This window comes from Mus musculus, chromosome 2 (genome assembly GCF_000001635.26).
Source record: "Mus musculus strain C57BL/6J chromosome 2, GRCm38.p6 C57BL/6J".
Lineage (NCBI taxonomy): Eukaryota > Metazoa > Chordata > Mammalia > Rodentia > Muridae > Mus > Mus musculus.
The window spans coordinates 34,638,286-34,661,671 of NC_000068.7; the positions used below are offsets into that span (position 1 = coordinate 34,638,286).

Below are 23,386 nucleotides of genomic sequence, written 5' to 3' on the forward strand. Positions count from 1 at the left end.
AGACAGCTTCAGTGTCTTTTTTTAAAAGAAGGGAAAAAAAAAAAGTCAAGAAACCCGGTACAGAATCTGGTCTGTGCCCCTACCCACTCTGCCTCAGGCAGGGTCAGGGGTCCCAGAATAACCTTGCTCAGCCAGTGTAGGACAAGCCGCTGCTGGGAGCTGAGGCCCAGCTGGGTTCCAGCGAGTCCTGGGTGGGTTCTGAGCATGGGGTCTGGATTTAAAAGCTGCTTAGGTGTGGAAAGAGACTAGGGGCACCATGGACAAACTGAGAAACAGGTATGGGAGAGTGCTTGGGCAGAAGGAGGGGACACAGGCACCTCATGTCACCAGTGGCTCCAGCTTTGGTGGCCAGAGGATCTGCCATCACAAGCCTCCTGCACCCAGCCCCTGCCTGCTCTTAATCTTGCCCCAGTGCCTAAGTGGGCGACCCTTGCTCTTGGGGACTGCACCCTCTGTATGACTTGGCTTAATTATCCTAGTGAGCCCCCACCTGGAGGCTCCCACTGGTCCCCTTAGCAGATGAGGTCTGTGGACTTTAGAGCCCTTGAACTGGGGTGACCTCATAGGCCCTCTTGGGCTTGTGACAGTCACTTCTAACCTCGCTCCCCCTCCCCACCTCTCTCTCTCTCTCTCTCTCTCTCTCTCTCTCTCTCTCTCTCTCACACACACACACACACACACACACACACACACACACACACACACACATATACACATGGACACATTACTCGCAGGGGCTGAGACCTTTGCCCTTACAGACAACAGCAGGGCGGGGCACAGGGGGGAGGCAGTGAAGCCACAGCCTGCAGCTCGGCGCGGGAACAAAGGAAGCACGGGGCGGTGGCCCTGCGTCCCACGCACGTCCCCAGCACCCACGCTCACGCGTGTGGGACATATGCACCCAGGGTACCGGGGCTCGCCACGCGGGTGGGGACCCCGACTCCGGCACACCGCCCCAACGCTAGTGTGGTCCGCCTTTAACACCAAGGCCCTGGAGTGGCAGTTGCAGGGAAAAGGAGTCAGCTCCAGGGTTCTCCCCTACATCCAGTGCCCGCCTGGGGCTGGCTCTGGCAGACCTGAACGCAACCCTTAGTGCCCCAAACTGACTCGCGGTGTTGGCGGACTCAGATGACAGGGATGGCCATGCGGGCGAGGAACAGCCAGGACCGAACCGCGAGGGAGGCACAATTGCAGCCCTGTGGCGCCACCTACGGCCCAGACTAACTCGCAAGCTTTCTGCCAGGCCGGCTCGATACAACTTCTGACATGTGGATTCCAGGTACCACCACCCAGGTTCTGTCTTCCTCTTCCAACTCCTACCAAACCCTCCTCTTCCTGCAACTGTACCCCACATTTAGCCCCACCCCAGAATTTCTCAAAAAGCATATCAGAAAAAGCTCCAGAAACATCAGTCCCGGGGGGGGGGGGGGGGGGGCTTTGTTCTGACAGGGTTCAGTTTCCTCGTGTTCTCCCATCTGTCTGTCCCTGCTGCACCCAGAAGTAACATGGCTCCCAAGGGTGAACACTCTTGGTCAGGAGGCATGGGAGGGCAGAACTGGACAGCCCTGAATTGAGCAGCACCTGAGCTAGGCCAGGCCTCTCAGTCCTCATGACCCATGACCCATGCTGAGTACCTGAAGACCAGTCTACACTGGGCTCTGAGGAGACCATGTGACATGACACCCGTACTCCCGCCATGACAAGTAAGCTCTGGCTGCAACTCCGCCCCCAAAAGAGGGTCATTCTCATGGTTTAGAGCCTCCAAGTGGTAGCCCAGAGTCTAGGCTACACATAAGTCTACACACTAGAGTCTAGGCCCAAGGGATCCTCACCACGGGAAATAAGCATTAGCTCGTGGAGTATGGTAAGGGGCACAGCAATACAGCAAGGGGCAAACCCAGAGCTCGATGTTACGACCTTGGTTCAACCAGGACTTTGGGGAGTTCAGAGGAGAGATCACTGCTGAAAGGCTTCCCTGGAATTCACGGAGAGATGATAGCAGTAGGCTTTGAATTTAGGAGTTTGCCCAAGGGAAAAATCTCACCAGAAAGTGTGGGCTTGTGGGAAACAGGAGCTTAGCCAATGTCATGTGCAACTTGAGAGTGAAGAGTGTAGATCTGAGCACTAGGCAGGCCATGGTTCAAGTCCAGGCCCTGCTGTGTCACCTCCAAAAGACCTAAGCATGTCAAATGAGAGTGACCCTACTTGGTTAGCACACTGTAGAGCTAACTAACCACTCCTGAGGAAAATAGGGGAGCAAATGTGACGGTGACATTCTGGGGTGGTCATGAGAGGTCACCCTGAATGTCACTCTGAGGACTATAAGGCTGGGGAAGGCTCCCCTGCTCCAAGGCCTCTCACTGGGGCCAGGCTTTAGGCCTTACCTTCTCTGGCCAACCTCGGCCAGGGTTATGACCCCCACCCCTAATCCGAGGCCCTGCTTCCACACTAGGTTGACATGGAAGAGCCGCCACCCTTCCCCCACGCTGCACAATCCCCCCCCCCCCACACACACACACTGTGCAGTCCCTGCCACAGAGAAAGGACGGTGGCACTACCATAATTTCTATTTCCTTCTAAATAGAAGCTCCCAGATCTGCTCCCACAGAACCAATTAAAGCACCTGCCGGGACCCAGCTTTGTCAGCAAATTACTTCCAGGCTCCATGGCTCAGGAATAAATCTCAGGCCGATGAAGGGGCCGGGATGAGGCGACGAACTGGAGGCCCCGGAGCAGGGAGGAGGTACATTCTCTCTAGTCCAGGCACCCCAACAGCACACGTCCAGCCTGGGTCACTCCCCCCACTGCTGCCGGAACAATCATTCCCTACGCGTGGGACACCTGTGCCCAGTAGACCAGGATGAAAATGACCCCACCTCCCGGACGTGGCCTGGGAGTCTCCATTTCCTTGTCCCAAAAGACCAGGATCACCTGTGCCCTTGGCTCTACTCTACCAAGCAACAGGGAGCAGTTGCCTCCTAACCTTGTGGCAGGATCCAGGACAAGTCCTCCCTGCTCTGGACTTCCCTTGGTGCTCCTACCCACGTCCCGGGTTCCAGCTGAGCTTACTGTCCCTACATCAGCTTCATGGGATCTCATCACACACATGTGACCCTTCTCCTGGGACAGAGCTAATGAAGGCCTGGAGTGGGTAGGATCTTAGCCCAGTGCAGTTCCAAAGGTCACAACCAGGCAAGGGGAGGAAAGGGCCAGAGAAGGGTTGGGTGGGAGGGCAAATGACTCTAACCCCAGGGTTACGGGGAATTGTGGGAGCCTGGCTTCCTGCATAAACAGCTCACCAGAGATCAGTTGTCCTGAAGACAGAAAGACTCTGGATACTGTGTCATCTCTGTGCGGATTATGAAAATATCTTAACACCCATTTTGTAGAAACTCATGTTTAGAAAATGTACAGTGCCTATGACCAAAACAGAACTCCTAGGATTGTGTAGTGCACAACTTCCCAGGAGGGATTGAGCCAGCAGGAGTGGGGGGCAGATGGGGGGTGGTTGAGGGGAGCGAGGAAGGGCGGGGTGCTCCCCACCCCCAAATACTGTAGTGAGGGAACTTCCAAAAGGACGAAGAGGTCTCCCTCAGTTTGGACCATGTCAGAGGGGCTGGCAGCATGGCAGCCACTTTATCCTGTGAGTCCTTGCCCAATGCTATAGCAGGGTGCGCTAGGAAAAACTGAGGCAACCAGTGATATGATAGAGAGACCAGGTGACATTTCAAGGTCCTAATTCCTGCTGGGTGGAACTGTGGTGGCTGCTTGCCTGTCTCTTGGGCAGGGCTTGGGGAGGGACCATAGCACACGGAATCCCTGCTTGGAAGGCCAAGCCCAGAGAAAGCCAGGCACTCACCCACCACCCTATGCTCTGCACTGCGGTGGCTCTCAGGCCCAGTGACCATTAACAGAGGAGTGATGACACCCCTAAGGGCATCCACTCTTATCTGGTTCTCTTTGCCTTTCCTGCTCCATTGCCTGGGACTTTGTCACCGCTGAGCCCCCTCAGCTGGTGTCTCCTCCTTGGCATTGTATTCCCGGCCACAACTGAGCCTCAGTCTCAGAGGTTAAGTAACCTGCACAGATTGATACAGCTCTGTACCATTAGGGCAAGGTTTGTACCTTAGTTCCTCTGGTGCCAAACTACAGCCTGGGCACAACTCCCCAAGCTAGATGGGACCCTGCTCTGGATATGCAGAGCAGGTCAGATGGGCAGTGAGTGGGCTCAGAGAGCAAGAAGCAGCACCTCAGTCAGGAACCAACCAGTCTAACCAGATGTTGGAGGCAGTGGAACAAAGTGTTAGCAGCGCCACCTGCAGGCAGGGAGGACTAACTGTCCTTGGGTACCTGTAAAAGAAGACATATCTCCCAGGGATAGGGACAGCTGACATCCTGCTGAGAACTCTGGCTCCAGACACACTTCCTTTGTAGCTGCTAACATTTTCAGCGCTGAGTGAGCTTCACCCTCATTTTTGGGCCTCTGGCAGAGCCCAAGCTACAACTGTCCCATTTCACAGAAAGAAAACTGAAGCTGGTGATCAGAGGTCACTTGCCCAGTACTGCCCAGCTGACAGAAGTCATATTCCCCTCCTGTCACTGAGGCAGGAGGGACATGCTCACGGGAACATGACTACTTGATTTCCTTAGTTTATACCTGGAGCCAACTACATTCTTGGAACCCAGCAGCCAAAGTGTAGACCATGCCGGCGATCCCAGCACTCACGAGGTAGAGGTAGGGTCAGGAGTCCCAGGCCATCCTTATCATCATAACTTCAAGGCTTGCCTAGGGTAAGAGACTCAGAGATGGAGGTGGGAGTGGGGGCAGTTTAGACAAATGTGTTCTCAAAGCAAGAAAAGCCATGAGGAAGTAAGTGAGCAAGAATTGGAACCCTGGGGGCTGGCGAGATGGCTCAGCGGGTAAGAGCATTGACTGCTCTTCCGAAGGTCCTGAGTTCAAATCCCAGCAGCCACATGGTGGCTCACAACCACCCATAAGGAGATCTGATGCCCTCTTCTAGCACATCTGATGACAGCTACAGTGTATTTATGTATAATAATAAATAAATCTTTGGCCGGGTGTGGTGGTGCATGCCTTTAATCCCAGCACTCGAGAGGCAGAGGCAGGTGGATTTCTGAGTTCGAGGCCAGCCTGGTCTACAAAGTGAGTTTCAGGACAGCCAGGGCTACACAGAGAAACCCTGTCTCGAAAAAACAAAACAAAACAAAACAAAACAACAACAACAAAAAGAACCCCCCCAAAATAAAAAATAATAAAAAAATAAATAAATCTTTGGGCCAGAGAGAGCAGGGTTGACTGGAGGCGAGCAGAGGTCCTAAAATTCAGTTTCCAACAACCACATGAAGGCTCACAACCATCTGTACTGCTACAGCGTACTCATATACATTAAACAAACAAACAATTCTTTAAAGAAAAAAAAAAAAGACTTGGAACCCTGAAGGGATGAAGATCACAAAGCCCAGGGCCGACACTGTGGGAACTAGAACTAGGGACTAGATACGCTCATGTGCAGGCACCAGACAGCATGGAGGGAGGAGGAGGGAGGCATGGACAGGAAGGAGAGAGGGAGGGTAGGAGATGGGGAGGGTAGGACTAGAGAGATGGCTCAGCAGTTAAGAGCACTTGCTGTTCTTGCAGAGGGCCTGGGTCTGGCTCTTGGGAGGAGGGGAAGATGGGGAGGGAGGAAGAAGGAAAAAGACAGCCAAGTCTAGTGACAAAAAACATAGGTCCTGTGAGCACCCCCTGCACACAGTGGGGACCTTGAGAGGGGTGTTTTCAGTTTACCTGGGAAATGGTATCTTCTCACTACATATTTATTGGATCTGGGACCCCCTGTGTGCTGGGACCCCCTTCTACCTCCCCATCAGTTGCAGCTCCAGGCCTATTGACATAGATATTTAGTTGGTTACAATTTTTGAGGCAGAGTCTCACCTAGCCCAGGCTGGCCTAAGGATGACCCTGAGCGCCGGGTGTGGTGGCACGCCTTTGATCCCAGCACTTGGGAGGCACAGGCAGGCGGATTTCTGAGTTCGAGGCCAGCCTGGTCTACAAAGTGAGTTCCAGGACAGTCAAGACTACACAGAGAAACCCTGTCTCAAAACAGAACAAAACAAAACAAAACAAAACAAAACAAAACAAAACAAAACAAAACAAAACAAAGGATGACCCTGAGCTAGGAAGTGCACACACACTGCAGACCGACTAGATGAAGCTAGCTCACCTCACGGTTCTGAGTGGGCAGAGGGAAAGCAGGGTGGCCTTAGTGTTGCCTGTGAGGTTTTCAAAGAGCAAAAGCATGCAGGACAGGCCAAGACCTCAGAGTGATAGCAGGAACCCACTTTCCCCTCAGGCGGGAAGAAGTTGGAATTTGGGAGGGTCATCTAGGTGGGACCACAGCTGCCAGATACAGCCAGTGTCAGAGCCTGACCCCACCCATCCACACACACAACAGGTTCGTTCCCCATCTTCCCTGTCTGTCCCCTAGGGCCTCCTGGTGGCCATTCAAGGGTCCTACACACTCAACCTCAGAGCAAGCTGGCCAGAGAACAGCAAGGATCTGAGGGCGTCGATGTGGCCCAGGGATTGCTCAGCTTCCGGTGACGGCCCAGCCAGGAGATGGCCCTGGTTCCTATTCTCTTCCTTTATGCTAATAAAATGATACGGAATAAGAACTGTTTTCTGATGACAGAAGTCAACTCAAGCCAGGCTTACCAAGAAAAGCAAGACTTAATAAAACGTTGTGGAGTATTAAAGGAGCGCCCGGGTTGCGCCTCGGGTAGGAAAAGATGCGGGTCCCAGCGTCCTCTGCATCACGCCCTCTTTTCCAAGCACCTGGGTAAGGCGGTTCCTGTTCTGATCCAATCAGTCCAGACCAAGGGGTGGGATCACGTCAGCCGGGCTCCCGTGAGCTAGCTCCTTAACCCAGGGATTCGTGGGCTGGACAGAACTTCAGAAAACCTGGGAAGTGTGAAGAATCTGTTAGGTTTGAATTATAAGGAAACATTGGCCGTTTTTTTTTTTGTTGTTGTTGTTTTTTTTTGTTTTTTTTTTGTTTTTGTTTTTGTTTTTTTTTTTTTTTCTAATAGGCTTGGCTGGTTGGCCACTGAGCTGCCACTGTGTCTCCAGGTCTGGGATTATAGGCGTGGCTATGCCCAGCTATCTTTGACTGGTTGATTGGCTTGGGTTCTGTTTTCTGGTAGTTTCTGGTAGTTCTGTTTCTGGTAGTTCTAGTTTGGCTTTGGGTTTTTTATTTTTTGGTTTTGTTTTGTTTTTTAGATTGATTTATTTATTTTATGTATATGAGTACACTGTACCTGTCTTCAGACACACCAGAAGAGGGCATCGGGTCCCATTACAGATGGTTGTGGGAATTGAATTGAGAACCTCTGGAAGGGCAGTCAGTGCTCAACTGTGAGCCATCTCTCCAGCCCCGCTTCTGTTTTATGTATGTGTATCACGTGCAGGTCTGGTACCACTGGAAGTCAGGAGAGGATGTCAGACGCCTCTGGACTTACAGACAGTTGTGAGCTAACTGACACAGACGCTGGGGTCAAACCCAGATCCTGCACAGGAGCAGCCGGCGCTTTAACCACTGAACCACCTCTCCAGCGCTCAGAATTGTTTTCCATGTGAGCTCCGAGTACTGAACTCAACTCCTCACCTGCAGGGCAAGCAGTTCCCACTGAGCCATCTTCCCAGGCCCTGCTCTTACTGCTAACAGAAACCTCTGGGGCAGCAAGCCCCTGCGCCTCGTTCGCTTCCGGAAGAAGCGGGTCCCAGAGTTGAATGCAGCTGCCTCCCGGTCTGAGCCAAGTTCTGTTTCCTGCCTCCCTGGACAACGAAGGGCAGTGGTTGTGAGATCTCCTTAAATGGCTGAAGGAGAGCCTGGATTTAGGGTTTCAGGAGCAAGCTGCAGGCAAGCATGGCTGATAATGCCATCTCAGTTTCTCTTCGGGCGGCAACGACAAAATGCTCTTAACAGTTCAGGGGTGTGGTCCATCAGGGCAGAGTAGGAAGGCAGGACCCAGGAGACTGAAGCAGCTGCCCTTATACGTCCACAGTCAGGAACAGAGTGACAGCTGCATGTCACCCCTCAGCTTCTCTCTCCACTCAGCCCAGGAGGCCAGCCCGGGAAAGGCGCGCCACCCCAGGTGGGCGGGTCTCTCTGCCTCAGCCACTCCCCCAGTGGGCGGGTCTCTCTAACTCAACCCCCCAATGGGCGGGCCTCTCTACCTCAGCCACCACCACCACAGTGGGCGGGTCTCTCTACCTCAGCCACCACCCTCAGTGGGCGGGTCTCTCTACCTCAGGTAACCAAGACCCCCCCCTTTGCCATGCCCAGAGGCCACGTGACAGTTGACACCGACCATTATTCACTTCCCACAGTTGCCCCACTTCACACAGAACCAAAAGGGACTTTATTTTATCTTTTTATGCATGTATTTATTTCCAATTGATTAATTATCAGATTCATTTTTATTCCAGGCTCCAACAGTTCACGCTGTGGAATCACACAAAGGCTGGTAGATTTAGCTAAGGGACCTAAGGCATTTCTGTCTCACACATAGGAGATTAAATGGTATGCATGGTGGACACGCTTGGGACACTGAGGCAGGGGGACCTGGAGTCCAAGGCCAGCTCTACCACGAGCTTCATCCCTAGCCAGGAGAGTTTTTTTCTCCCCAACTTTATTGTATGATTTTTCAAAACACCCCAAAACTTGAAAGAACTGAAATGAACTCTGCCATCCTCTCTGCCTGAAACAATACTGTGTGCAAAGCCTCCAGTCCCCAGAACGGGAGTCGGGTGGGGTAGAATGAATGATTGGCTGGAGAGAGGGTTCAGCAGGCAAAATGCCTGTCACACAAGCCCAAGGACCCTAGTTTAGACCCCCAAACTCCTGGTTAAACAGCCAGGTGTGGTGGTGTGTCCTTACACTCCTGCCACTAGGGAGACAGAGGTGAGCGAAACCCCAATGCTCGCTGGCCAGCCAGCCTCCCATCAGCAAACTCTGGGCCAGGTAGACACCCTGTCTCAAAACCAAAAGTGGGGCTGGAGAGCTGGTTCAGCAGTCAAGAACACTTGTTTGAGGCCAGCCTGGTCTACACAGCAAGTTCCAGGGCAGCCAGGGCTACACAGAAAAACAAAACAAAACAAACAAACAAACAAAGCTGTGGTCTTCCCAGCAGCTTTCATCGGCAACGCCGTGCAGAGGATGCTGACCGGGCAGAGTCCAGAGAGGCTTCCCAGCCGCAGCCAGAGCAGACACTGACGACCCAATGGCAGCATACAGGATGCTGGACGGAGGCTCCAGGGAGAGGATCAGTGCCAGCCACAGCCGCTCAGCCATGACACGGTAGGCAGAACCCGGCTCCTGGCCGGGGTCCCTTCTCTTACCAGGGCAAGAGGAGGATTTTTTTTTTTTTAATGTTTTCAAAACAGATTTCATGTGGTCCCAAAATGAGACCATGATTGTAAATTAAAGTGTAATTAGCCTTTCTGCTCTTATATTCATTAACTCTTCTCTGTTAATGATGCAAGGCTGGAGCGGAACCCCCGCATTATAAAACCACATCCAGGAAATAAAATAGTGATTTAGATAATAGCCACAATGTATTGCTGCTTACACATAATTAAACAAATGCGCCATTTAAACTTGGAAACATGACTGAATGTTGATTAACCTCGCCCAGCGATTCTGCTCGGCCCAGGGAAGGAGAGAAGCCAGGAGCCGTGCTGGAACAAAGTGTCTGGGCCAGCCACATCCACTGGACACAGGAGGATGGAGCCATGTGTGTCCTGGGAGCAGTGGCACAGAGTAGCCCTCGGGTCATTTGGGAAAGAGACACATTAAGTAAGCCAGACACACAAGGATAAAACTGTCATTTTTGGTCCATGTGTGTGAGATTCAAGTGTGAAGTTGTGGACAGGAGAAGGGTGACCTGGCAGACGGTGCCTGGGAAATGAATATTTATATTTGCATTATATACATTTATGCATGCATGTATGTATGAGATTGGGTGCACACATGGCCATGGCCTGTGTGGAGGTCAGAGGACCACTAAGTCCTTCTCCTTCTCATCTTACCATGTGTGTCCCAGGAATCGAACTCAGGTCGTCAGACTTGGTGGCTAGTGCCTTTGCCCACTGAGCCATCTCAAAGGCCCCAGGACGAATATTTAGTGGGGAGAGAATTTCAGCTGAGCTGACAGAGATGTGGTGACTGTCCTAAGCACTGACAGCCCCTGGACTGTGCACTCAAAAAAGTGACATTTCATACCACAGTCATTACATTATTATTTAAAACAAACAAACAAAAAATGCTGTTCCCAGGGAACTGGAGAGATGGCTCACACCGGCTGCTCTTCCAGAGGATGTGGGTTCAAGTCTCAGCACACACACAGCAACTCACAACTGTCTGTACAGCTCTAGGGGATCCAACACTCTCATCTAACTTCCACGGGACCTCGCATGCATGTGATACACATGCATACATATTGACAAAATACCCATACGGATAAAATAAAAGTTAAAAAAAATTTTTTTTTTTCATGAAAGAATGCACCAAACACATTCGCATTTTTTTTTAAGCAAATGACAAAAACCCAAATTACCAGCTTTTTTAAACCTAAGCTTAACATTACATATTTAAACAATAGTCAAACTGATGAGGTTGCCGACATCCATGCACAACTAGAAAACATCCTTAGTGTACACTAAACCAGAAATGTATTACCATTGATGCAGTAATAGCTTTCATCACTAAATACTGAAAATAAAATTGAAGTATTTCTGTAGATTCATCTGGCAATGTTAACTCCACAGCAGGCTGACACTACTCACTCACAATTCACCACAATGGGAAGCAGATCCATGCTGTTGTTACAGACAGTCTCATCCTAGCACTACTCAAAAGTCACAGGGCTCACCTCAGATTACGATTGGTTTAAAGCAAAGTGCATACAGAGATTACAACAATTTTAAGGACAAAAGAAATAGAAAATAAGGTCCTATTTTGTGGTCCCAACAACAAACTCAAAAATCTGATAGATGGAGGCTCCAATGAGCTTTTTTATAAATACTTTAGTTTAGGTACAGTTATACAGAAAGTCGAGTTCGTTTCAAATCTTCAAAAAAAAAGTTCCTGTTATTCCTCAAATGGTGCTTGTTATGGTTTAACATTTCTGTTAAATGCGTGCGTTGAGCTACTTGTTATCCAAGCGTAGCAGGTGCTCCTTACCTTTTATTGTCAAGGACTTTAACTGCCCATCTTCTTCAACTTCTACTCTTTCTTGACCGTTCTCCACAATCCTCTTTGTCGTGATTTTTTTGCCATTAACTATCTTAGTTGAAGTTGATATTGATTTGAAGTTGCCCATTCCACTGCCGCCAAATGACGTTGAAGAAAATGAAGTGAGACCCCCATGACCTAGTGACCCAAATGGAGTGAAGCCTGTATCAAAAGCAGGAAATCCACTTCCAAAAGAAGGAAATCCACTGAAGGTAGAGAAAAATGAGCCGGCACCTCGGCTTCTACTTCCTCGGGGACCCCTTCGGTTTCCAAAAAAGTCATCAAATGGGTCTTCAAAGAAGTCAAATGAAAATGGGTCCCTTCCACCAAAAAATTCCCTGAAGACATCATCTGGGTTCCGAAATGTGAAGCCAAACTCAAATGGACTGTCAAAATGAATTCCACCTCCTCCTCCACCACCATTTAATCCTTCTTTGCCATATTTGTCGTAGATGTCCCGCTTTTTAGCATCCGATAACACTTCATATGCCTCAGCTACTTGTTTGAACTTCCGCTCTGCTTCTTCTTTATTTTCAGGATTTTTGTCCGGGTGCCATTTAAGTGCCTGTTTTCGATACGCCTTTTTAATGTCCTCAGGTGAGGCATGTCTCTGCACGCCCAGCACTTCATAGTAATCCACCATGTTTTAACTGACTGTTGGAATAAATCCGAGGACACGGCGGCCAGCGAGGAGGGAAGTCAGGCGGCTGGTCTCCTCGCGGCTGTGGCACAGCTGCGCTGGTGGCGGTGGCGGCGGCGGCGTCTAAAAAATTTTTTTTTAAAGATTTATTTATTTATTATATGTAAGTACACTGTAGCTGACTTCAGACACTCCAGAAGAGGGCATCAGATCCCGTTACGGATGGTTGTGAGCCATTTAAACTTTGGACCTTCGGAAGAGCAGTCGGGTGTTCTTACCCACTGAGCCATCTCACCAGCCCTAAAAAATTTTTTTTAAAAATCAATACCATTGCTGGGCAGGCAAGAGGGCTTCCCAGTAAAGGTGCTTGCAGGCAAACCTGAAGACCTGAGTTTGACTCCCGAACCCACATGGTGGAAGAAAAGAAACAAAACCTGAAAGTTATTCTCTGACCTTCACACAGCTCCCACCCACCCACACAAATGGTTGCCACCCTCCAGACCAGCTGCTAGCTAGATGCAAGAAGCCAGAGGCTCACCTTCTCCCTGGGATCCGTGTCCCAGGTCCAGTCTTGGGTCTTCTGAGGCCTCGCCTAGGCTTTTTGGAAATGTATTTAATGGCTTTAAGTGTTATGATGAAACAAGACATGTAAATGGTGACACTCCTGGAACCTCCTCCAGAAGGAGCCCCCAGTATTTTTGTCTTTTATAATTTTTTTTTCTAAATTTCCTTTCCTAAGTAGTGTGTTGCCTTGGTTGGATCCCCCGGAAGCAGAGGTAGATGGCTGACTTAGGAGGTGGTCTCCGGAGAAGCAGAATGGCGTGGTGATCACACAGGAGCAGATGAGACAGAAGGAAGCCCACTGTGTGGCTGGGAAACACTCAGTATCTGCTGTGTAGGCATGAGGAGGTCGCTTTGATCACCAACACTCATGTAAAAAGCAGGCAAGTTGTAATCTCAGTTCTGGGGAGACAGAGAGAGGAGGACCCTTGGAGCTCACTGGCCAGCCAGCTTAGAAATGGGGAGCCCCAGATGCCAGTAATAGACCTTATCTCAAGACACCAACAGGCCAACAAGATGGCTCAGCAGACACATGCACTTGCAACCAAGCCTGGTGACTTGAGTTCAAACCCTGGGAACCCACATGGTAGAACTAACTTCCAAAAGTTGTCCTCTGATCTCCACATATGCACTATGCTATGTGATGTATTCATAATGCACACAATAAATAAATGTGGAATACAGCATTTTTTTTAAAGGTTGGATGGTGGAACTGGAGAGATGGGTTAGCAGTTAAGAGCACTGGCTACTCTTGCAGAGGACCTGGGTTCAGTTCCCAGCACCCACTTGGTGGCTCACAACCATCTGCAACTGCAGTTCCAAGAAACTGAATGCCCTCTCTGGCCTCTGCAGGTACCAGGCATGTGCATGGTGCACAGATATACATGCAAGCAAACACTCATACACATAAAATAAACAAATCTCTTTTAAAATGCTGTATGGTACCTGCGAGCATCAGACAGCGAGGATGTGTTCTGGCCTCTCGTATTCACATGGACATACATGTCACATGTGTATATGTGTATATACACACATGGCATGCCCACGGTTGTTGCATACTTAGCTGCTGTCTAACAAACAGCCCCCAAATTAATAATCTTGAAACAACACTTCTTTGTCAGCTGTCTTAGTTAGGGTTTTTATTGCTGCGATGAAACACCATGACAGTAAAGCAAGTCGGGGAGGAAAGAGTTTATTGGACTTCCATTTCCACATCACTGTTCATCATTGAAGGAAGTCAGACAGGAACTCAAACAGGGCAGGCACCCAGAGGCAGGAGCTGGTGCAGAGGCCATGAAGGAGCTCTGCTTACTGGCTTGCTCATCATGGCCTGTTCAGCCTGCTTTCTTATAGAACCCAGGACCACCAGCCCAGGGATGGCTCCACCCACAATGGGCCAGACCCTTGGTTTCAATCACTAAATAAGAAAGTGCCTTAGAGCCAAATCTCATTGAGTCATTTTCTCAGCTGAGGTTCTCTCCTTTCAGATGACTCTAGTTGGCGTCAAGCTGACAGAAGACTAGTCACCTCAGCTGCTCTCATGGCTTGTGTGGCTGACGAATCATAGCCTCTGGAGTCTCTGATGGGAAGTTAGGGGTGGGTGCTGGCATCTAAAGACTGACTGTGCACAACAGTTGGTGCTGACTGTCCCTTAGCCTGGATGAAGCTATCAACTGAAATCCCCATGTGTGGTAACCTGGGATCCTCAAGGTTGTGGTAACCTAGGCTCCTGAGTCCCAAAGACAAGCATGGAGAGAGTCAGGGAGAGGAAGAGAAAGGGAGAAGAGACTGAGAGAAAGAACCAAGGGACATCGATGTTGTGTTCTGAGTCCCTCAGAAGTCGCAGCTATAAAGATCCATCAGGTTCAAGAGGAGAGGAAAGTCAACAGCCTGTCATGATAAGAGAATGAGGACAGTCTGCCACAGTCACTGGGCACCCTAGGGACAGCTGGAGCTTGAGACCTCGGGGCTGGCTCACCTACAGGGTGAATGCTGTACTGCCAGTTTGGCTGAGAGCCTCACTGGATGAGTGGGGCTCCATCTTCCTAAACTTATTCTCTACAGGGCACACAGTGAGAGGAGGCCATGCAGCCAAAGAGAACTGTCCAGCAAAGTGGTGGCACCTGGGACTGGGTGTCACCATGTAAGCCAGAGGGGCCCCGGTGGTGCACTGACAGCTTCAGGTCACTGAATTGTACCCTCAGCCTCACCCCAAGCACATGCTGGGAAGGAAGAGAAGACACCCCATGAGATGCCGGCGCCAGCCATAGCTGTAGCCGCAGCATTGGACAAAGGATAGGCAAATAAGGACTGGCAGAAACATCAGCCGGGACACAGTGAGATACATGAAGACAAAATCTACCGCAGCTGGATCCCTGCCTGAGTCACCTCATGGGAGAGAGAGCCCATGCATGTTACGTTTGCATGGATGTGACCAAAATACCTACCTGATAGAAACTCAACTGCTGTTATAAAAATGCCACGGCTAAGAAACTTAGATAAGAAAGAGTTTATTCTGCCTCACGGTTGCAGAGAGTTAGAGTCCATGGTCAGGCAGCATGGCAGCAGACAGCAGGCATGGTGACAGGAACCAGAAGCTAAGAGCTCACATCTTTTGTTTGTTTGTTTGTTCTGAAACAGGGTTTCTCTGTGTAGCTCTGACCGTCCTAAACTCTCTAAGTATGCTAGGCTAACCTCAGACTCAGAGATCCACCTGCCTCTGCCTCCCAAGTGCTGGGATTAAAGGTGTGTGTCACCATGCCTTGCTGAAAGCAGGTAGTGGCATCGACTCTTTAAACTTTTAAAGCCTGCTTGCAGTGACATTCTTCCACAGCAGGACCACACCTTTGGAACCTCCCCAAACACCAACAACAACTGGGGACTAAATAATCAAATTCTCAACACTATGGGGGCCTCTCACTCAAGAGCACAGGAAGCCGAGAGACAAAAAGAGCCCAGGGGTAAAATATGGCCTCCAAAGACAGGCCTCCAGTCACCTACTTCCTCCAGGTAGGCCTCATCCCAAAGCGCAGAGCCTCTCAGAACAATGCCACTGGTTGGAGACCCAACATTCAACTCATTAGCTGATGGGAAACATTAAATATTCAAACTATACCAGAAGAGTGTTTCATTCTCTCATCCATATGCAGGAATGTTACTATAGAAACCGTCTTACTTCTTAAAGGATCTTTTTATTTATGTTTAATTATGTGTATGTGTGTGAGAGTGAATGCCACATGAGTTTAGGCATCTGAATAGGCACAAAGAGGATGTTGGCTTCCCTGGTGCTAAAGTTACAAGTGGTCAGGAGGCACCCAATATGGGTGCTAGGAAGCAAACTCAAGTCCTCTGGAAGAACAGCAAATGCTCTTAGCTGCTGAGCCATTTCTCCAGGCACAAGGATTTGTGTGTGTGTGTGTGTGTGTGTGTTTGCTTTGTTTTGTTTTGTCATGTTTGCATTTGCACACACACGGGGGGCAGGGGGACATTAGATACCTGGAGTTACAGGTAAATTAACATCTGGAGCTAAGGTGGATTAACATCTGGAGTTACAGATGGTTGTACAAGGGCACCATTCATCCCGAGCTGTCTCTCCAGCCCTTTCATGACTCACTGCTGACACGTTTCCTCCCTGATGTGTTTGGGTCTACTTGTTACCACAGCTCAGCCCACTCTGATACAGTGTAACATTTTGGACTGAGCATCTGAAACCACCAACTTGCCACTTGTAAATCTAGAATGTTTAAATGGGGCTGGCAGTGCAGTTCCCCCAGTCAGGGAGCTCTCTGTGCAAAGCCTGACAACCTGAGTTTGATCCCTGGGACCCACAGAGGAAGGAGAGAATTGACTATTGAAAGTTATCGTTGATGTCCCCATGTGCACTGCGGTAAATCAATGCTTTAAGCTTTTTTAATGGTCAAACATTGATTTCAGATGATTCCATCTACACAGGATTCATTCCTGCCTGGGCTGTGCCTCCGTGTGCCCAAATCTAACTTATTTAACCTCTCCAATTTTCACCATCTGCATGGGGTGTTGTTTGTTTGTTTGTTTGTTTGTTTGTTTGAGACAAGCTCTCATTATGTAAACCAGGCTAGACTAGACCTCACAGAGGTCTACATCCTACTTCTACATCCCAAGTGCTGGGATCAAAGGTGTGTGCTACCCTGTCTGAAATTTCCAACTTTTTGTGGTTTGAAAAAAAAATAGATTTTATTTTATATGCAAAAGTGTTTTGTCCATACCTCTGTATGTGCACCAAGTTCGTGTGATGTCTGCAGAGGTTGGAGGAGGACATTCGTAGTTCCTAGAGCTGGAATTATGAGCAGGCAATAACCAGCATGTAGGAGCAGGGAAACAGCCCTGGGTCCTCTGGAAGAGCAGCCAGTGTCCTTAGTCACTGCATCATCCCCCCCACCCCTGCCTCCGGCTGTTTTATACATGACACAGCAAGGCACTCAGGAAATGGTGATAATTGTGCCATTTTCTGAGTGTGCCCATCAGGTGCACCCCGCTGCTGGCCAAGGCTGCAGATGTGGCAGGGAGGGGTGATGTGACCCTGAATTTTGCCCATTAAAAATTATTCTATGTGCACGGATGTTTGTCTGCATAGATGTCTGTTCACCCATATACATGCCTTGTGTACAGGAGGCCGAAGAGGGTGTTGGACGCCCCCGCCCTCCGGGAAATAGGGTTACAGGCAGTTATGAACTTTCCATGTGGGTGCTAGAAGTTGAGTTGAATCAAGATCCTCTGGAAGAGCAGCCTCTGCTCTTAGTCTCTCTAGCCCCCATCTCTAGCCCCTATGAGTGTTGAGCTTTGAGACAAAGTTGGCTAAGCTGGCTGGCCAGTGAGCTCAAAGAACCCACCTGTGCCTGCTCCCCGGCACAGGAGTTAGAGACTCGGGATCTGGGTTTACGCACATGCTGGGCTCTGAATTCAGGTCCTCATGCGTAGACAGCAGGCACTCTGATAGCTGAGCCATCTCCCTAGCCTTATTCCACAGTTTTAACAGACATTTTATATTCGAAGCTATCTTGTGAGCTCTGTGTGGCCGCTTTCCCCACGTTAGAGCCAGGAGACCTGTGACTGAGTTGAGATGCTTGCCCAAAATCTCATTCTCAGGAAGGGGTGGGGCAGGGACTTGGCCCAGGCCAATGGCTCCTCATGAGCACCATGCTCCTCTGCCCTGGGAGGGCAGGGCTTGCTTTAGAAAGCCCTCGACTGAAACATGGCATCTAGGCCTGGCAGGGGCACAGGAGAGAAGTTAGGGTAATCAGCCCTATGAGTGTTGAGCAGGTCCTGCGCAAGTGCCACCAGCTCACTGAAGGTCATCTAGAGCGAACGGTGTTCCTGGTCGACTCCTCTCATGCCTCCACATGGCACCAGCTTTCTTGGACCCAGGAAAGCAGAAAACGGTAGATGAGAATTCTGTCCTCACCAGCAGCATCCCGTGCCTTGGCCCCCTGTCTGGATGGTGGACTTACTGCCAGGACTCACCTCAAGGTTGCCACATAAGCAGCCTCTGTCCTCTTATGAATGTCACCAGCCCGTCTCCAGGGCTAACCATCGTGTCTATCTTCTCGGCTGCCCAGTAGATGGGTCTTGTCTGAGTCCAGAGTCCTCTCTGCCTTTCCTCCACTCCTGGACTGGCCAGGCTCAGTATCCCATAATACTCAACAAGGGCAAACTTCCTGAAAGAGCCTCTCCCCCATGCGGCAGCCTGGTGTGTCCACAGGGATCTTTCCCAACATCTGCCCGGACCTCTTGATGCCTCGAGATCATCAACTAGACCTGTTAAGCCTCAGGGCTCAGAGACAGGGTGGCCCACAAGGCATAATCTTCACCAGAGAAGGCCAAGGTGGACTGTGATAAACACCCTGACCAAACTAACACAACACAAGGAGGAGAGGGTTTGCTTGGCTTATGTGTCTCTGTCAAATTCCATTGTTGAAGGAAGTCAGGACAGGACCCTAAGGCAGGAGCCTGGAGGCAGGAGCTGAAGCAGAGGCCACGGTGGAGTGCTGCTTACTAGCTTGCTCTCCATGGCTTGCTCATATTCACTTGTATTCAGCTCAGGGCTGGACCACCCCACATCAGTCACTACTCGAGACAAGGTCAGATAGACTCGCCTACTACAGCCCAATCTGAGGAAAGCATTTATTTTTCTCAATTGCGATTCCCTCTTCTCAGATGATTCTAGCTTGTGTCTAGTTGACAAAAATCTAACCAGCACATGTGCCAACATAAGTCATCAGGGCAGGTACTTGGGAGTTAACCTTTCATGTCACACTGAAAGAATAGAGCATTGGATCTGGAGTAACTCATCAACACAGGTGGGCACACTAAGTGGACGCTGGACCCTCTGTAGGAGCTCAAACAGCCAGGATGGCTCTAAGGACTTCCTTGGTTGAATTATTGGATCCTGGACCCAGAGACTGAGAGCTTGGGGTCTCCTTGGGGTTGTGTAGGAACATCAAAAATTATAGGTCAGACATGGAGGTGCATGCCTATAATTTTAGCATCTGGAAGCTGAGGCAGGAGGGTGCTGAGCTCCAGGCTAGTCTGAGTGCACAGCAAGACGCCATTTCAAAACAAAACCAAAGAGCTGCTGAGGTGGCCTCATGGGTAAAGGTGCTTGCCTCTAAGTCCAACGACCCGAGTTCGATCCCTAGAACCCGCATGGTGGAAGGAGAGAACTGCCTCCTGCAGGTTTCCCCCTGACCACTGCACCACAGACCCATACAGAAACAAATCAATGCTTAAAAACTAGAGCCTAAATTTAGAGAGGTCAGAACTGGTTGCAGGGCTGTCTTAGGGTTCTACTGATGTGAACAGACACCATGACCAAGACAACTCTTATGAGGACAACATTTAATTAGGTCTGGCTTACAGGTTCAGAGGTTCAGTTTATTATCATGAAGGCAGAAACATGGCAGCATCCAGGCAGGCATGGTGCAGGCAGAGCTGAGAGTTCTACATCTTCATCTGAAGGCTGCTAGCAGACTGGCTTCCAGGCAGCTGGGATGAGGGTCTTAAAGCCCACACACCCACAATGACACACCTACTCCAACAAGGTCACACCTTCTAATAGTTTCATTTTCTGGGCCGAGCATATACGAACCATCACAAAGGACTGAACTAACCCTTTAAAATCCACTGACCCACACCCTGAGTCTCTTCTGTTTGAGGGTAGGAAAGGGTAAGAGGGCAGGATTAATGAATGAATCATTTGATCATGGTGAGCCCCAAATAAGTGGGCAACCTAATAAGCTCCTGATGTGTACAAACAGAAAAACTCCAGAGTGGAAAGCAGGTTCCAGAACTGAGGCTGTGTCATCGGGATCATTGCGAGCCTTACCCCAGTTCCCACGCTAAGCAGCTCAGCCCCAGAGACCTTCGGATGAAAGGGGCGTTAGATCCCCATGATGAAAGACACTACCATATTTTTTCTCAAGTCACTGTAAGATCTCTATCCCCGGCCCAAGACCACTTAGCAACGTGACCCTGTGTTTAAGAGAACATCAGTCACTTGTTTCAAGGACAGCTGGATGGTGGCTCAGAGTTGAGCTAATTCTAGAAGCTTCTTGAGATACCCCTGTAGTCCAGTCTGAACGGGGACTTTTGGATGAATTCTGCAGTTCAAAAGCCACCACAGGTTTCTCAAGTCACATTTGCAGAGCTCAAGGACACTCTCTCTCTCCAGTCTCTGCCTGCTTCGATTATGTCCTGGTTGTGGGTGGGGTAGAGACCCAGGAAGCCTCTCTCACATACCTTCCATCTTGGCCACTGCCCTGAGTGCCCGGGGTGGAGCAGCACCAGCCAACACCGAGGGTGGTTCTTGCTTCAGTGAGGGAGCAAGGCAGGCAGGCACCTTGGAGACCCAAGTCCTGGTCTAATGTACCTCTAAAGCAGGCATGCGCAGGAACGTACCCTCCCCACATGCTTGCCCTATTGAATACTTAAATCTGCCCTCATAAACCCCTCACCTTCCACTGAAGCTGCAAAGCACAGCTCTGGGGCGAGTGTCTATGCTTTCCCTGCAGTGGGTGGTGCTCCTCTCCCTTGGGTGGTGCTCCTCTCCCTTGGGTGGTGCTCCTCTCCCTTTTATGACTGACTGTGCTTATGTTGGCTCTGTGTTCCCTGAGATGCAAACACACTGCGTTTAGTCACACAGCTTGTTGAGTTGTCACACAGATTCTCTTTTGTTCCAGTGTTCCAGTCAAAGCAACAGCAAAACATCCAGACTCAAGAGAAGGGACATAGACCCCTTTCCTGACGAATGAAATGTCAGGGGTGGTGGCTTAGGAGGAAAGCCTCCCTGGATCCCATTCACAGGGACCTGTGGGCTCCCTGACACAGCTCAGGACTGTGGGATGGAGAGTTCGGAGCAATTCCGTCTTAGTTTACTGTTGTAATAAAACACCTGAGACTGGATACTTGATAAACAAAGGGTGTTTAGTCAGCTCATAGTGCTAAAGGTCCAAGAGTGTAGGGACAGCATCTGCTCTGAACCTGGCTACACCATGGTGGGAGTGCTTGTAAGAGAGACTTCATAAGGAAGCCAGACAGGCTTTCTCTTTCTATAATCCTTTTGTGGGAACCACCCAGGGTCCTGCAAGAACAACATTAATCCCTGGGAGAGGGGTGGGCCAACATGTCAGGTGTTGTTCCTGAACCATCCCCTTTCCCCCTTTTTTGAGACAGGGTCTCTCACTGTGAGCTGGGGCTGCCAGCAAATTCCAGGGTTCCTCCAATCTCTACTTCCCCAGTAGAGGGATTATACATGCTGATGTATGTATGTATGTATGTATGTATGTATGTATGTATGTATGTATGTATATGTGTGTGTGTGTAGGTGTGTGTGTGTATGTGTGTGTGTGTGTATGTATGTATGTATGTATGTATGTATGTATGTATGTATGTATGTATGGCATGGTTGCTGAGGATCAACTGAGCCATCACCCCCAGTCTCCAGAACATTTATTTTAATATAGATTTGCTTCCCCAGCCAAAATGCCTCTGCCGAAGCTCCATCCATCCAAGTTCAAGGAGCTTGTCATCTGCCGTAGAGATGTGCACAGCCCTGCCCAGGCCCAGAGAAAACACTCTGCAGAGTTACTATCACAGGACCTGTGGAAACCACCTGTCCACCCAGACTCTCCACCACTCTGGAGCAGCAGGTTTTGTAGGTGGGTATAACTGGCATTTAGAAGCCTCAGGTATATCACTGGTCACAGAGCACAGTACCTGAAATGCAGGCTGGGCTGGGCTCCCATGGTCAGGTGTCAAAGGGCAAAGGTGGGAATGTCCCTAGTCACTGTTATTCTTAGGGACCCTCAAGTAAGATGGTGTTTTCCCATTCCTGTAAGGAGAAATGTTCCCACCTGGTGACATGACATCTAGGTCTGACTACTAGAGGAATGTTGCTAAGTATTTAGTGGGATTAAGCCAGAGGATACAGCCATCTCTCAGGGGTTCTAGAACCTGTGCAAACTCCAGAATCCACTGCTGCTCAGGTCCCTCATACGTGAGAGTATAGTGTCTACAGGGAGTACCCCCACAGCCCCAAGCTGTCTCCAGATTGCTTGCTCCACACAGGTCTGAGCAGCTGCTAGCCTGTGTTATTTAGAAGATGGTGGGAAGAAGTGACTCTGTCCAAAAAAAAAAAAAAAAAAAAAAAAAATCAGTCAAGATTCACAACTGTCTCAAGTGGAAACTTCTGGTTTGTTTGGAAAGTCACTTATGTCAAATGATGTTTTACTGGGGCACACAGGTGAAAGGATGTCTAGCTAAAGCAGACACGGGAAAAAAAGTTTTCCTGAAGCAAACAGAGATGAAAGGATGTTTTGATATAGCAAGCATGTGAAAGGTCCATTATGAAGGAGTAGAAATGTGATCCCACAGACTGTGGGAGACGAGCACTGAGCATTGGTTTGGTTTTTCTCTGCCTCGCTATTCTTCGCTAATGACACACATGTATTGGTCTGCCTTACATAGTGTTGTTGATCTCCACTAGTGGTGATGCCAGAGAGAAACTCGCCAAAGAATTGCTTGTGAAGTTGCTGCGGCAGCTTGCCATCTTAGTGGCCTCACCTCTGGCGGGTTGGTGAGCCTTGCAGTTTCTTCAGGATTGAACTATGGCTGCTGGTTCGTCCCTGGTGTCTGCCTGCCTAGAGGACAGGTCTGCAGCTGCTGAGTTGTATTTGGTGTTTGCTACGGGACTGAACCACTGAAGATGGAGCTCACCCCTAAAGAACGATTGCTAAACAGGTCCACTTCCCTCATATCCTCATAACTTTTCTCTCCCTCGACCTCTGGTGGGTGGCGGCAAAGGAGAGGTTGAACGTTTATTAAAGTAGGTTGGAAAAAATGTATGCCTATAACTGACATGACTTTTTTCCAAAATACTTTCAACTGAAGTTGGTCGACTCTATTAGTGCAGAAATCACAGATGTGGCAGACTCCTAGGACCTGATGGTACCCATGGCCCTCTGAGGCAGGGCCATCACTGACTGGAGTGTGGTGGTTTGAATAGGTGTCTCCCATCCCCATATTCTCTGGCATTTGGCTAAGGCCCCCCAGTTGGTGGCACTGTTTGTGTAGGAATGGGGATGAGCCTTGCTGAAGGAAGTATGTCTCAGGAAGGGGGTGCTCCCAGTTTATGTTCTCTGCTTCTAGCTTGTAGATTATGAGGTGAGCTCTCAGCTGCTGCTTCAGCTGCCCCACCACCATGGTGAGAGACTCACCTTTCTAGGACTGTAAGCCCAAATAAACCCTTCCTTCTGTGGGTTGCTTTGGTGGTGGTGTTTTATCATAGCAATAGAGAAATGACCAAGGCACAGAAGTTTTGTATCACTCTGCCAAGCAAGGT

General features: G+C 49.7%; 1 long non-coding RNA gene and 1 pseudogene across 3 annotated transcripts; one reads left to right on the plus strand and one right to left on the minus strand.

The window, feature by feature from the left end:
* The first annotated feature begins 781 nt into the window (after positions 1–781).
* On the plus strand, positions 782–21,945 carry Gm34372. 3 transcript variants are annotated; one of them, XR_003954033.1, is made up of 3 exons: positions 782–1,279; positions 9,211–9,377; positions 21,524–21,945. It is a non-coding gene; the product is annotated as a predicted gene, 34372 (long non-coding RNA). The 3 variants fall into 3 exon arrangements; XR_374274.4 differs by lacking the exon at positions 21,524–21,945 and adding an exon at positions 12,695–13,077; XR_866152.3 differs by lacking the exons at positions 782–1,279; positions 21,524–21,945 and adding exons at positions 7,467–8,172; positions 12,695–13,077.
* Positions 10,571–12,077, minus strand: Gm13414 (predicted gene 13414; annotated as a pseudogene).
* Positions 21,946–23,386: the final 1,441 nt, after the last annotated feature.